At 35.7% G+C, this 13,208-nt stretch overlaps 1 pseudogene; it reads right to left on the bottom strand.

Moving 5' to 3' along the window:
- Positions 1-318: 318 nt before the first annotated feature.
- The window catches only part of LOC114074269, a 16,845-nt pseudogene continuing 3,955 nt past the window's right edge, over positions 319-13,208 (bottom strand).

The raw sequence follows: 13,208 nt of genomic DNA, 5'->3' as shown, positions 1-13,208 counted from the left end.
GTATTTTTCTGGTATTAGCTTCTTTTGGTCATAAAATTTTTTCTTGAAACCATAGGAGCCTTGGGCTTATTATGGGTGTAGGAATCCTTAGTTTAGGCTTGTACTTTTCTTATAGTGTATATAATCTTGCTTATACTTTTTATATGATTGATACATCGTTTCATCATATTAGGTTGGACCTTAGATGCTTTAGGTTGGGTTTTATGGGCCATGTAGTTATGATTCGCCTCTAGTAAGGCTTCTTTTGGATTGCTCTTCTCTTGTTGGTTCTTGAGACCTTTGTGGCTCATCATATCCATAGGTTGGAACAAGTTGTGCTTAGTCTATGACTAGAGCGGTATGATTGGGGTTGGGCGTCGTCCTTGATTTTGTTCCCCCTTTGATTGTTTTAAAGCTCTTTATGTGAAAGGAGGTGCAAAACAACATATGTGTCTTAATATTTTGTTGAGGATATTTGATGGTGAACAATTTTTCCAAGATACATTAGCTCCAGAATGCTTCATAATCCATACATAAGAGGTAGCAACACCTCGTTGAAAAGTATAAAGAAGAGAAAAATCACTTCCCACAATTCCAAAATTGATATCAGAATTGTCTTTCCACACCTGGGAAAGATTGGAGCTTTCCCATGACTCTCCTGCTAAATCAAAAGAAGTGATGTTACACACCTTGTACATATTAATACAAGTAGATGATTAAGCTTCCCATTAACAAATCTACCATAATGATTTACCAGTAAGCACGGATGCTGATCACGGAGTGTTATCCAAGAATTAGTCCTCAAACTATATATGTTGACCATAGTAGGCATATTGGTACCACTAGAATAATTATAAGGATAATTGATAAATATAACATTATAATCATCACGTGACTCATCATATTCAAAACCATATTTGTTAGAATAGGAGCACATATTACACTTAAAATGTTAGAATTAATGCATTCACACCTTTATGTTTAGTATTTCAACATTGTCTCTTAGTCTCAAGAAGTCTTTTAGAATTTTGTATCTAGCAATTTGTGATACATTTATCTAGTTAATTGTGCAGGAATTTTTGTTTTCTATTTTTATTAGTATAAATAGGGATGTAGTTGATGATTATAATCATCTCAAGTGGCCTTAAGTAGCCTATAAAAAACTTGAGCATTCTCTAAAGATAGTATCTGCTTCTATATTTCCTACAAATTGTTATCATGAGCAGGTTTCTTTCTTAATGTGGGGTTAGGTGAAGAAAAAAAATATGGCATCCGAAACAAAGAAGGTGCTTATTTATAAGTTTTTCATACTCCATTTTTTGATGGATCTTATTTTGAATACTGGAAGATAAGAATGAGAGCACATCCGTGTAATACTCCAGAAGTTTAAAGCCTAATCTAGAGCCTAACATGAGAATCTAAGAGGTGTAACACTTTTTATACGCCAGTTATAATGTATTTGAGTCATTTAAGAAGTTTAGAATCAAAACGTCAAGGAACGTCCATGACATCCGTAAACTAGTTCAAGATGTACTAGAGTGCCTTAGCCTATTTGACTAAGTTTTAAGAGTCGAAAATTGATGAAATTTTGGGGTGAGGTGTCTAACACATATTAGAGTTGGTTTATAGTCAAAACTTCTTGTTATGACTCCCCAAGGATCAACCAAGGTCCCTTAAGGAGGACCCTTGCAAATGTGGCTAAAACTTGTCACAGGACAGTGTTCACCAGCGAGGCATATGGACGAGGCGTGGTCCAATCGATGGGGCGTCGATGGCCACCATCGATGGCCACTTATCGAATTTCGTGGGAAGTCATTTTCACAAGTCTCAGTCGCAAACGACCACTGCACAGGACGACCAAAAATAATGTCCGTCGATTGACAAACGGACCGTTAGTCGGGGTTCTGTTTGTGAAGACACTATTTTTCTTCACATTTTGGTTAGTTATGTTAAATTAATTAAGGGGTTAGTTACCTATTTAGGGTTAATGAAGGCCTAATTATGTTAGCTAACGACTCCTATGAAGACCCGAAACCTAATTAGACTAAACCCAACTCCCATTATTCCCAAAAATATCAAATTGCTCCTCCTTGGCTCTTCTTTCTCTCTCCAAAAGAAACTCTAATGAAGACCAAGCAAAAGAGGGTTTTACTTCTGTCAAAGATCATGTTTTCTCCGTTACACTTCATAAATTAGTAACGTATGGTATTCTTCTAACCTTTGGGATCTCTTTCCCCAAAGGGCTCCTCCAAATTGATTTTAGAAGTATGAAATTGAAGTGGGTTTTCTTCCAATATGAAATTGATCTTTTGAATTGCTTTGTTTATGATTCCTTTGGTTATTATGAGTACATTAACATGTATTATGATTACATTAACCTAGGTTGTGATCCTTAATTAAAATTGTATGGTGTTGATACAATTGGCTTGGTTAAGGTGTGAATTACTATTCTATGTTATTATTATGCAAATTTATGAGTAAATTGTGAAGTATTATAATCCAATTATGCTTGTCCTTGGTTTATTGACCTAGGTATTGAAGTATGTCATGACTTTGACCTAAGTCTCTAATTCTAGGCTATGAACTAGTGATGAATGTTGTTTAAGTATTTAATTGACTTCATTATTATGTTGGTTACTATTCTGTGATAATATTATACCCATTGTTGCTTTTATTTGGATGATTGATGGTAAGACCTTGATGATGACATTGTGAAGGAGATCGGGTAAGTCTTGTCATCACAATTATTTACTTCAATTATGATTACTTGTGATTATGTGATGATGTTGTATTGAAGTGTACCTTATGTTAAGATTGATATGGTTGGTGTGATGTTGAATTGGAATGTATTGAACTATGGATTGTGAGTTGTTGTCTAAGATGTAAATTTTATAAGGATGGTGATAACTTACAAATGTGTCTTATTATGATGTGACTATGTAAAAGTGGTAACCTCATATGTATGAATTGTAATGAAAGGAAAATACTGATGCAAGTCTTATTGATCTATGATGATGATTCTATAAGGGTAGACCCGATGACCAACATTAATCTATGATGATTAATTAAGTCATTAAATACATTTCAAAAGGGACTCTAGCTTAGCCCCGAGTGAACAAGAATGACGAATGTCTCTTCCCACATAGGGAAGGTAGGATCACTAATGTACTAATGAGATTGGAGACTATAATGGATGTAGCATAAAGAAGGTCCCAACTACATCTCCTAGTTCTTGAACTATGTTGCCCCCATAGGAATACTAGCTAGTGGATCCAAAATAGAAGCTATGTTGCTGTTCTAGTTCTACCTTGTCAAGTAGTCCACCTTACTTTGGTGTAGGGTTCCATGACACTGAATGTCACATTAGCTCATGTGGTATATGTTTGTTAAGGAAAAATGTTCCCAAAAGGTAAAACATAAGTAAAGGAATGAACTATAACTAGGACGACCTTAGGGGTTTTGCTTAGTTTAGGTAGGGGTATGGGACTCTTCCTATACATTGCACTAGTAAGTCTTGAGGGAAGTCTTAAAATGATGTTCTTGTATATGTATATGGTTATAAATGTAAAAGATATGCATATGATTATCTTTACATGTTGATGACACTATATGTTGTTGGTTTCACCTATGAACATGTGTTTGGTCTCTATTGCTAATGTATGGTGCTATGTACTCTTAATGACATGCTATGTGATGTTGGACATTTCTTATGGTTCTTGTTGGGCTTACTTGATTGAGTGAGGTTATGGGGATTTTCTTAGTCATTGTACTACTGGTCTTAATGATGGTTCATGAGTAATGGTCTTATGCATGTTTGTTGATATCATAACTTGATGATAGAGTTGTCTTGATTATGTGCTCAATTATGTTGATTTGCATGTTGGATTGAATAGACTTAGTACTGTTTGTTTTGTGATGTACATGGTCTTGACTTAATGAATATTGATTATTGGTTAGTATGATTTCTTGAATATGCATAAGGCTTTTCAAAGTAAATTGCATAATTTAATGAAATATCGCTTTTTCGGATGATTTTATGTTGTATGTGCATATGGTCTCATACTTTGTACAAGTGATGTTCTAACCCCATTTTATCCCTTTTTCCCAACATTTTAGGTTCCGTTTATTGAAGGGCTTGTGACAACTTTTGAAGGAACACTTGGATTCTCATTCTCCAAGTTGGGTAGGTCTTCACTACTTCTAGGCAATGCCACTTTCTAGCATTGGATGTTGATAAGTTTTAAAGACAATATGTTCATTTCCGTTCATTTAATTACTAAAGATTGTATAGTCTATATGTGACTTTTATTGTATTGATCTATGCGATATGCCCAATTGTTATACCCTTGTTTATATGGTTATGAGATGAGACATCCGTTTTTAGACTGTTATATCTTTATATATATATATATATATATATATATGTATGTATATATATATATATATATATATATGTATGTATATATTTATATACATATATATATGTATATATATATATATATATATATATAGGGTGTGGGGTGGGGGGTGCATAAGTAGAAGACTATGTAATCTTCTTATGCGAAGGGTCTATGTATAATCAATATGAATATAAATTATGTGTATGCAAGAGGTGTATGTAAACCTCATGATAGATAGAAGAAAAGTTATAAATTCTCCGCATTTTACTTATGAATGTAATGATGTAAGCTAAGAGACTATTCTTAATCCTCAATTAGGATGACGATGACGGTTATGTCTAAGGGGTTCTCTCGGGATGTGACAACGTGGTATCAGAGCATAAGGTTGAATATATTTAGAGTACATTCTTACTCATAATTATGAAGCGCACCACACCTCGAGAGTCTTGACTCGATGTGCCCTTAACATCTAATCCTTTGATTGTGATTATAGGCAACGAATACTCAAAGAATAGATGCTCGAAGAATTGATGAAGATATTGCCAATGCGGTAGTTCCTCCCCCGGGGAATCAAGTCCCTCTTCTTGAAGAAGTTGCAAACGATGATTCAGCTCTTGTCTATCCTCCACCTTTGATGGATCGGGACATAAGGGCAGCCTTTCTCTAAATGGACCAACACATTACTACTCAAGCACCATCCATCACTACTCAAGCTTAGGCTATGATAGCCCAAGCTAATTGGGAGGTTGTACCCAGAGAAAACAAACATGTTGGCACCATGGCCTCCTGTTTGAAGGATTTCACAAGGATGAATCCCTCTACTTTCTATGGGTCCAAAGTTGAGGAAGGCCCCCAATGTTTCATTGATGAAACCTATAAGATCATCTATTTCATGGGGTTGACTACTAGTGAGATTGACGAGTTAGCCCTTTACCAACTCAAAGATGTGGCCCTAACATGGTACGTTCAATGGACAAACAATAGGCTCCTAAGGGGTGGCCGGTGACATGAGAGATTTTCAAGAAGACTTTTCTTCATAGGTTATTTCCTAGGTAGAAGATGGAAGCCAAAGTGTAAGGATTCATCAACCTTCATAAGGAAGTATGAGTGACTTGAATACTCTTTTAAATTTACTAAATTGTCAAAGTGTGATATTTCTTTGGTTTCCAGTCCAAGAGATGAAATGAGCCGCTTTGTGACGGGAGTATTGAATGACTTGAAAGAAGAATTTCGTTCGGCTATCATACATGATAATATGAGAATTTTTCATCTCATGTTTCATGCTCAACAAGTGGAAGAGACAAGGGTTAAAAGGAATAGCAGGGATGCCAAGAGGGCAAGGTCTTATGAAGGTGGTTCTTCCAAGGGTAGGCTTGATATCCAAGACAGGCCTAGGTTCAAGAAGAAGTCTTCTTGTCAAGTTCCGTCAAAATTTACCACGGCTCGTGATGATAGGGTGTCTAACCCTAAGTCTCAAAAGGGAAGAGGTACTATGTCACTAAACAAGAAGCCAACTTGTGGAAAGTGTGGCAAGAAGCACTATGGTGATTCCTTGTTGGGATGGACAATTGCTTTAGGTGTGGTAAGAGCGGACACAAGGTTAGGGATTGCCCAAATGTGAAGGGGCAAGACAAAGGTAGTGGTCAAGCTCAAGCTAGTGGTTCAAATGTGGATATTCCAAAGACGAATTGTTTTTATGCACTTTGCTCTAGGGGTGAACAAGAGAGTTCTCCCGATGAGGTGACTGGTATGTTACAAGTCTTCTTTATTTATGTATATGTTTTACTAGATCTGAGTTCTATATTATCATTTATTACTCCCTTGATAGCTAGAAAGTTTGATATTTTTCTTGATATTCTAAATGAACCTTTTATGTAACTACGCCGGTAGGTGAGTCGGTGGTTGCAAAGAAGGTATATAGAAATTATCCTATAATGTTGACCAATAGAGTTACTAATGTTGAATTAGTATAACTTGATATGGTTAATTTTGATGTCATTTTGGGGATGGATTGGTTGCATGATTGTTTGCTTAAGTTGATTGTAGGACTAGAATTGTCAAGTTCAATTTTCCAAGTGAACTCTTCTTAGAGTGGAAGGGGGAAATTCTATTCCTAGAGATCGTATTATTTATTTTTTTAAGGTTTGTAATGTGATCTAAAAGGGTTTCTATATCACATTGTAATGTTCAAAGATTCAGACTCTGAAAATCCTCACATTGAGTTAGTCCCTGAAGTAAGGGAATTTTCGGAGGTCTTTCCTAATGATCTTCCCGGAATCCCCCCCGAACCGGATATTTATTTTGGTATTGATTTGCTACCGGATACCAATCCCATTTTAATTCCTCCTTATCAAATGGCTCTGGCCGAATTGAAAGAGTTGAAGGCTCAACTCAAGGATTTACTAAACAAAGGCTTCATTAGACCTAGTTTTTCTCCATAGGGTGCTCCGGTTTTATTTGTGAAGAAGAAGGATGGGTCCCTTAGAATGTGCATCGATTATCGCCAAATCAATAAAGTCACTATTTAGAACAATATCCTCTCCCTCGGATTGGCGACTTGTTTGATCAACTCGAAGGGGAAAGTTACTTTTCTAAAATTGACTTGAGATCGGGGTATCACCAACTTAGGGTGAGAGGTGACGATATACCAAAAACGGTATATCGGACAAGATATGGTTACTGTGAGTTCTTAGTAATGTCCTTTGGTCTAACTAATTCCCCAGTGGCATTTATGTATCTCATGAATAGGGTGTTTCAAAGTTACCTAGATTTCATTTTTCATTGTCTTCATTGAAGACATCTTGGTAAATTCGAAAAATGAGGATGAATACATGGACTATTTAAAGGTGGTGTTATAAGTTTTTAAGGAGACCAACTATTTGCCAAGTATAGCAAATGGGAGTTTTGAATGAGATCGGTGGCTTTTCTTTGTCATATCATCTCTACTGAGGAAGTTGAGGTTGATGCAAGGAAAACCAAGGCAGTGAAAAATTCGCCTGGACCATTCACTCCAATTGACATTAGGAGTTTCTTGGGTCTAGCGGGTTATTATAGGATTTTTGTGGATGGTTTTGCGTCCATTGCATCTCCCTTCACTAGTTTGAAATAAAAGGGTATGAAATTTGAGTGGTTTGAGGCAAGTGAAAGAAGTTTCCGAATTTTTAAAGATAGGCTTACTTCCTCTGCGGTGTTGACTTTATCGGAGGGCACCAAGGGCTTTGTTGTTTATTGTGATGCATCCTAATGTAGCTTGGGGTGTGTGCTTATGCAGCATGGGAAAGTAATAGTCTATGCTTCTAGAGAACTTAAGGTGCATGAGAAGAACTATCTAACTCATGATCTTGAGTTAGCGACCGTGGTATTTGCCTTGAAAATATGGAGGCATTATTTGTATGGTGTCCATGTATATGTCTATACTGATCACAAGAGTCTTCAATATGTGTTTACTCAAAAAGAGTTGAACTCTGACAAACAAGGTGGATGGAATTATTGAAAGATTACGACATTAGTGTTCTCTATTACCCCGGCAAGGCCAATGGGGCTGCGGATTCTCTAAGATGTATGACCATGGGTAGTGTGTCTCATGTATAAGAAGCTAATAAAGACCTAGTAAGAGATGTTCATAGGTTTGTTAGATTGGGTGTTAGATTGGAAGATTCTCCGAATGGTGGTTTTATGGTCCATCATAATTTCGAATCATCTTTGTTGGTTCATATGAAGTACAAATAACACCTTGATCAACCATTAATGGAGTTGAAGTATTTGGTTATTGGTAAGCTTAATGAGTCATTATCATTAGGGGGATAGTGTCTTGAGGTATCAAGGAAGGTTGTATGTTCCCAATATAGATGGCTTAAGGAACCGATTCTTGAGGAAGCTCATGGGTCTTGTTACTCCATTCATCCAGGTACTAAAAAGATGTATTATAACCTTAGAGAAGTTTTTTGGAGGGAAGGTTTGAAGAAGGACATAGCGGAATTTATTGCAAAATTTTCAAATTGACAACAAGTGAAAGTTGAACACCAACAGCCGGGTTGTTTACTCCAAGAAATCTCAGTTCCTACTTGAAAGTGGAAAGACATTAATATGGATTTTGTGGTATGTTTGCCTCGGACACAAAAGAAACATTACTCCATATGAGTGGTTGTAGATAGGTTGATAAATCTGCTCATATTATACCCGTGAAGTCTACTTACTCGGCGGAGAATTATGAAAGGATCTTCATAGATAAGATTATGTGTCGCCATGGTATTCCATTATCCATCATATCAATAGGGGTGTACAATTCACATCTAGGTTTTGGTGATCTTTACAGAAAGGGTTGGGTCCCAAGATGAAGCTAAGCACCGCTTTTCATCCTCAAATGGATGGCCAAGCAGAGCATAGTATTCAAACCCTTAAGGATATGCTTAGAGATTGTATAATTGATTTCAAGGGAAATTGGGATAAGCACTTGCCTTTGGTTGAGTTTGCTTACAACAATAGTTACCATTCATCTATATCCATGTCTCCTTATGAAGCCTTGTATAGCAGGAGATGTAGATATCCGATTGGATGGATTGAAGTGGACGAATGTTCATTTTTGGGTCCCGATTTGATTTATAAGACTTTGGAAAAGGTTCATATTATAAGGAATCCCTTGAAAAGAACCTATAGCCGAAAAAAGTCTTATGCCAAACATAGGAGAAGGGAATTAGAGTTTGAAGAATGTGACAAAGTGTATTTAAGAATTTCGCCTATGAAAGGGATGGTGAGATTCGGAAAGAAAGGGAATTTGAGTCATCGTTATGTGGGTCCCTATGAAATTTTGCAAAAGATTAGTAAGGTTGCATACGAGTTGAGGTTTCCTAGTGAATTGGCTTGTTCATCCGGTATTCCATGTTTCCATGCTTAAGAAGTGTATCGGTGATCCCGAGTCCATTCTTCCTATTGAAGGTGTAGGTGTGCAAAAGAACCTCTCCTATGAGGAGGTTCCGGTTGAAATCTTTGATAGAAAAGTAAAGAAGTTAAGGAACAAAGAGGTGTCTTCCATAAAGGTGTTATGGAAGAATCACCTAGTTAAGGGTGCAACAAGGGAGGCCGAGACCGACATGAAGTTCTGTTACTCTCATCTATTTGATAAATAAGGTTAGTTATTCCTACTTGTAGTGAAAATAATGAGTTTATTTGAAGTTGTCTTGATTTTTGGTGAAATTGTGTAAAAAGTGCATGTTACAGTGAATCACAGTGAACTTTATGCCTAAAAATGAAATTTTGCTTTTTACTTATTTTGAGTTTATGTTGTGCATTTTGGTATCTTGTGGCTTCACGAATTGTATTGAGCATGTTGATATGTGTTGAAGAATGCTTTGGCATAATGAATAAGCATGAAATGAATGTCGAACTCTTATGAGTTGAAAATGATGTTTTGAGTTGTATTGGTTAAAATACCATGTGGTTATGTTGATTTTAATTGTAACTCATGTTTTGATATGGTGTTTTTGGTTGGGATACTAGTCTTGAGTCTATTCCTTCCTCTTTAAAGAATTTTAGTGTTATTCGGGGACGAATGTTCCCAAGGGGGGTATAATGTAATAATCCGGAAGTATAAAGCCTAATATAGAGCCTAACATGAGAGTCTAATAGTTGTAACACTGTTTATAAGTCAATTATAATGTATTTGAGTCATTTAGGAAGTTTTAAAATCAAAACATCAAGAAACGTCTATGACGTCCTGAAACTAGTTCAAGAGGTACTAGCGTGCCTTAGCCTATTAGACTATGTTTTAAGAGTCTGAAAAATGATGAAATTTAGTGGTGAGGTGTCTAACACGTATTAGAGTTGGTTTATATTCGAAACGTCTGAATACGATTCCCCAAGGACCAATCAATGTCCCTTGAGGAGGACCCTTGAAAATGTGGCTAAAAGTTTTCAAGGGACAGTGTTCACAAACGTAGCATTCGATGAGGCGTGGTCCAATCAACGGGGTGTCGATGGCCACCGTCGATGGAATCTTAGCCAATTTTCTGTGAAGTCATTTTGACAAGTCTCAGTCGCAAACGACAACTGCACAGGACGGCCATGAACAGTGCCCATCGATTGACAAATGACCCGTTGGTCGGGGTTCTGTCTATCAAGGCACTATTTTGCTGCACGTTTTTGTTAGCTAAATTAAATTAATTAAAGGGTTACTTAATTGTTTAGGGGTTAATTTAGTCCTAATTAGGTTATATAATGACTCCTATAAAGACCCGTAACCTAATTAAACTAAACCCAACTCCTATTATTTCAAAAATCCAAATTGCTCCTCCTTCTCTCTTCTTTCTCACTCCCAGAGAAACCCCATTGAAGACCAAGAAAAGGAGGGTTTTAGGGATGACAAAGATAAAGTTTTCTCCATCAAACTTCATCAATTATTAAGGTATGGGATTCCTTTCACCTTTGGGATTTCTTTCCCCAAAGGGCTCCTCCAAATTGATTTCAAAAGTATGAAATTGAAGTTGGTTTTGTTTTAATACAAAATTGATCTTGTGAACTGCATTCATTGTTTATGTTTCCTGTTTGGTATTATGAGTACATTAACATGTATTATAATTAAATTATACTACTTCTTGACGAATTGACCTAGTTTGTGGAAGATGATCTTTTTTCCTTAACTATAGGTTGTGATCTTGAATTGAATTGTATGGTATTGTACAATTGGCTTGGTTAAGGTGTGAATTACTATTATATGTTTTTATTATGCCAATTTATAAGTATAATGTGATGTATTATAATCTAATTATGCTAGTCCTTGATTAATTGACCTAGGTTGTGAAGTAGATCATGAATTTCACCTAAGTCTCTAATTATAGGCTATGAATTAGTGATGAATTATTGTGTAGTGATTCAATTGACTTAATTATTGTGTTGGTAACTATTGTGTGATGATATTATTTATACCCATTGTTGGGTTTATTTGGATGGTTGATGGTAAGACATTGATGATGACATTGTGAAGGAGATTGGGTAAGTCTTGTGATCTCAATTCTTTACTTCAATTATGATTACTTGTATTAAGTGATGATGTTTTATTGAAGTATACCTTAAGTTAAGATTGATAGGGTTGGTATGATGTTGAATTGGAATGTCTTGGACTATGGATTTTGAGTTATTGGCTAAGATGTAAATGTTACAAGGATGGTGATAACTTACCAATGTGCCTTATTATGATGTGACTATGTAAATGTGCTAACCTCATATGTATGAATTGTAATGAAAGGAAAATATTCATGAGATTCTTATTGAGCTATGATTATGATTATATAAGGGATAGACCCTATTACTTACATTAAATGTGACTATGTAAATGTGCTAACCTCATATGTATGAATTGTAATGAAAGGAAAATACTCATGGAATTCTTATTGAGCTATGATGATGATTATATAAGGGATAGACCCTATTACTAACATTAAGCTATGATGATTAATAAAGGCATTAAAAACATTTCAAAAGGGACTCTAACTTAGCACCTAGTGAACTAAAATGAGGAGTGTTGCCTCCCACATAGGGTAATTAGGATCACTAATGTACTCATGAGATTGGAGACTATAATGCATGTAGCATAAAGAGGGTCCCAACTACATCTCGTAGTTCTTGAACTATCTTTCCCCCATACGAATACTAACTAGTGGATCCACAATAGAAGCTATGTTCATGTTTTGGTACTACCTTGGCAAATAGTCCGCCTTTCTTCGGTGTAAGGTTCCATGACACTGAATTTCACATTAGATCATATTGGTATATGTCGGTTAAGGCAAGATATCCTGAAAAGGTAAAATGAAGCAAAGGAATGAACTCTAACTAGGATGACCTATGGGGTTTAGCTTAGTCTAGGTAGGGGTATGAGACTCTACCTATACAGTGCACTAGTTAGCCTTGACGGAAGTCTTAGAATGATGTTCTTGTATATTTATATGCTTATAAATGTAAATGATATGTATATGATGATCTTACATGTTGATGAAACTATATGATGTTGGTTTCACTTATGAACATGTGTTTGGTCTCTATTGCTAAAGTATGATGCTATGTATACTTAATTATATGCTATGTGAAGTTGGACATTGTTTATGGTTGTTGGGTTTACTTTATTGAGTAAGTATATGAGGGCTTTGCTTAGTCATTGCACTAGTGGGCATAATGAGGGTTCATGAGTAATGTTCTTAATTTGGTTATGATGTTATGAACTCTTATATATGCTTGTTGGTATTACAACTTGATGATAGAGTTGTCTTGATTATGTGCTCAATTATGTTGATATGCATGTTGGCTTGAATATACTTAGTATTGTTGGTCTTGTGATGTACATGGTCTTGACTTAATGAATATGTCTTATTTGTTGGTATGATTTCTTGAATGTGCTTAAGGCTTTTCAAAGTAAATTGCATACTTTAATGAAATGTCCCTTTTTAGCATGATTTTATGTTGTGTGTGCATATGGTCTCATACTTAGTACAAGTGATGTCCTAACCCCATTTTCTCCCCTTTTCCCAACATTTTAGGTTCTGGTCGTTGAAGAGCTTCTGATAACTTCTGAAGGAAGACTTGTATTCTCATTCTCCAAGTTGGGTAGGTCATCACTACTTCAAGGATAATGCCACTTTCTAGCACTGGATGTTCATTAATCTTAAGGACAATATGTTCATTTCCTTTCATTTGATTACTAAAGATTGTATAGAGTATATGTGGCTTTAATTATATTGTTGTATGGGCTATGCCCAATTGTTATACTTTTGTTTAGATGGTTATCAGATGAGACATCCATTTTAAAATTATGTTATATATATATATATATATATTTATATA

This window comes from Solanum pennellii, chromosome 10 (genome assembly GCF_001406875.1).
Source record: "Solanum pennellii chromosome 10, SPENNV200".
NCBI classification, from domain to species: Eukaryota; Viridiplantae; Streptophyta; class Magnoliopsida; order Solanales; family Solanaceae; genus Solanum; species Solanum pennellii.
Note: the sequence above shows the minus strand (reverse complement) of the source record. Positions and strands in the feature narration are given on the sequence as shown.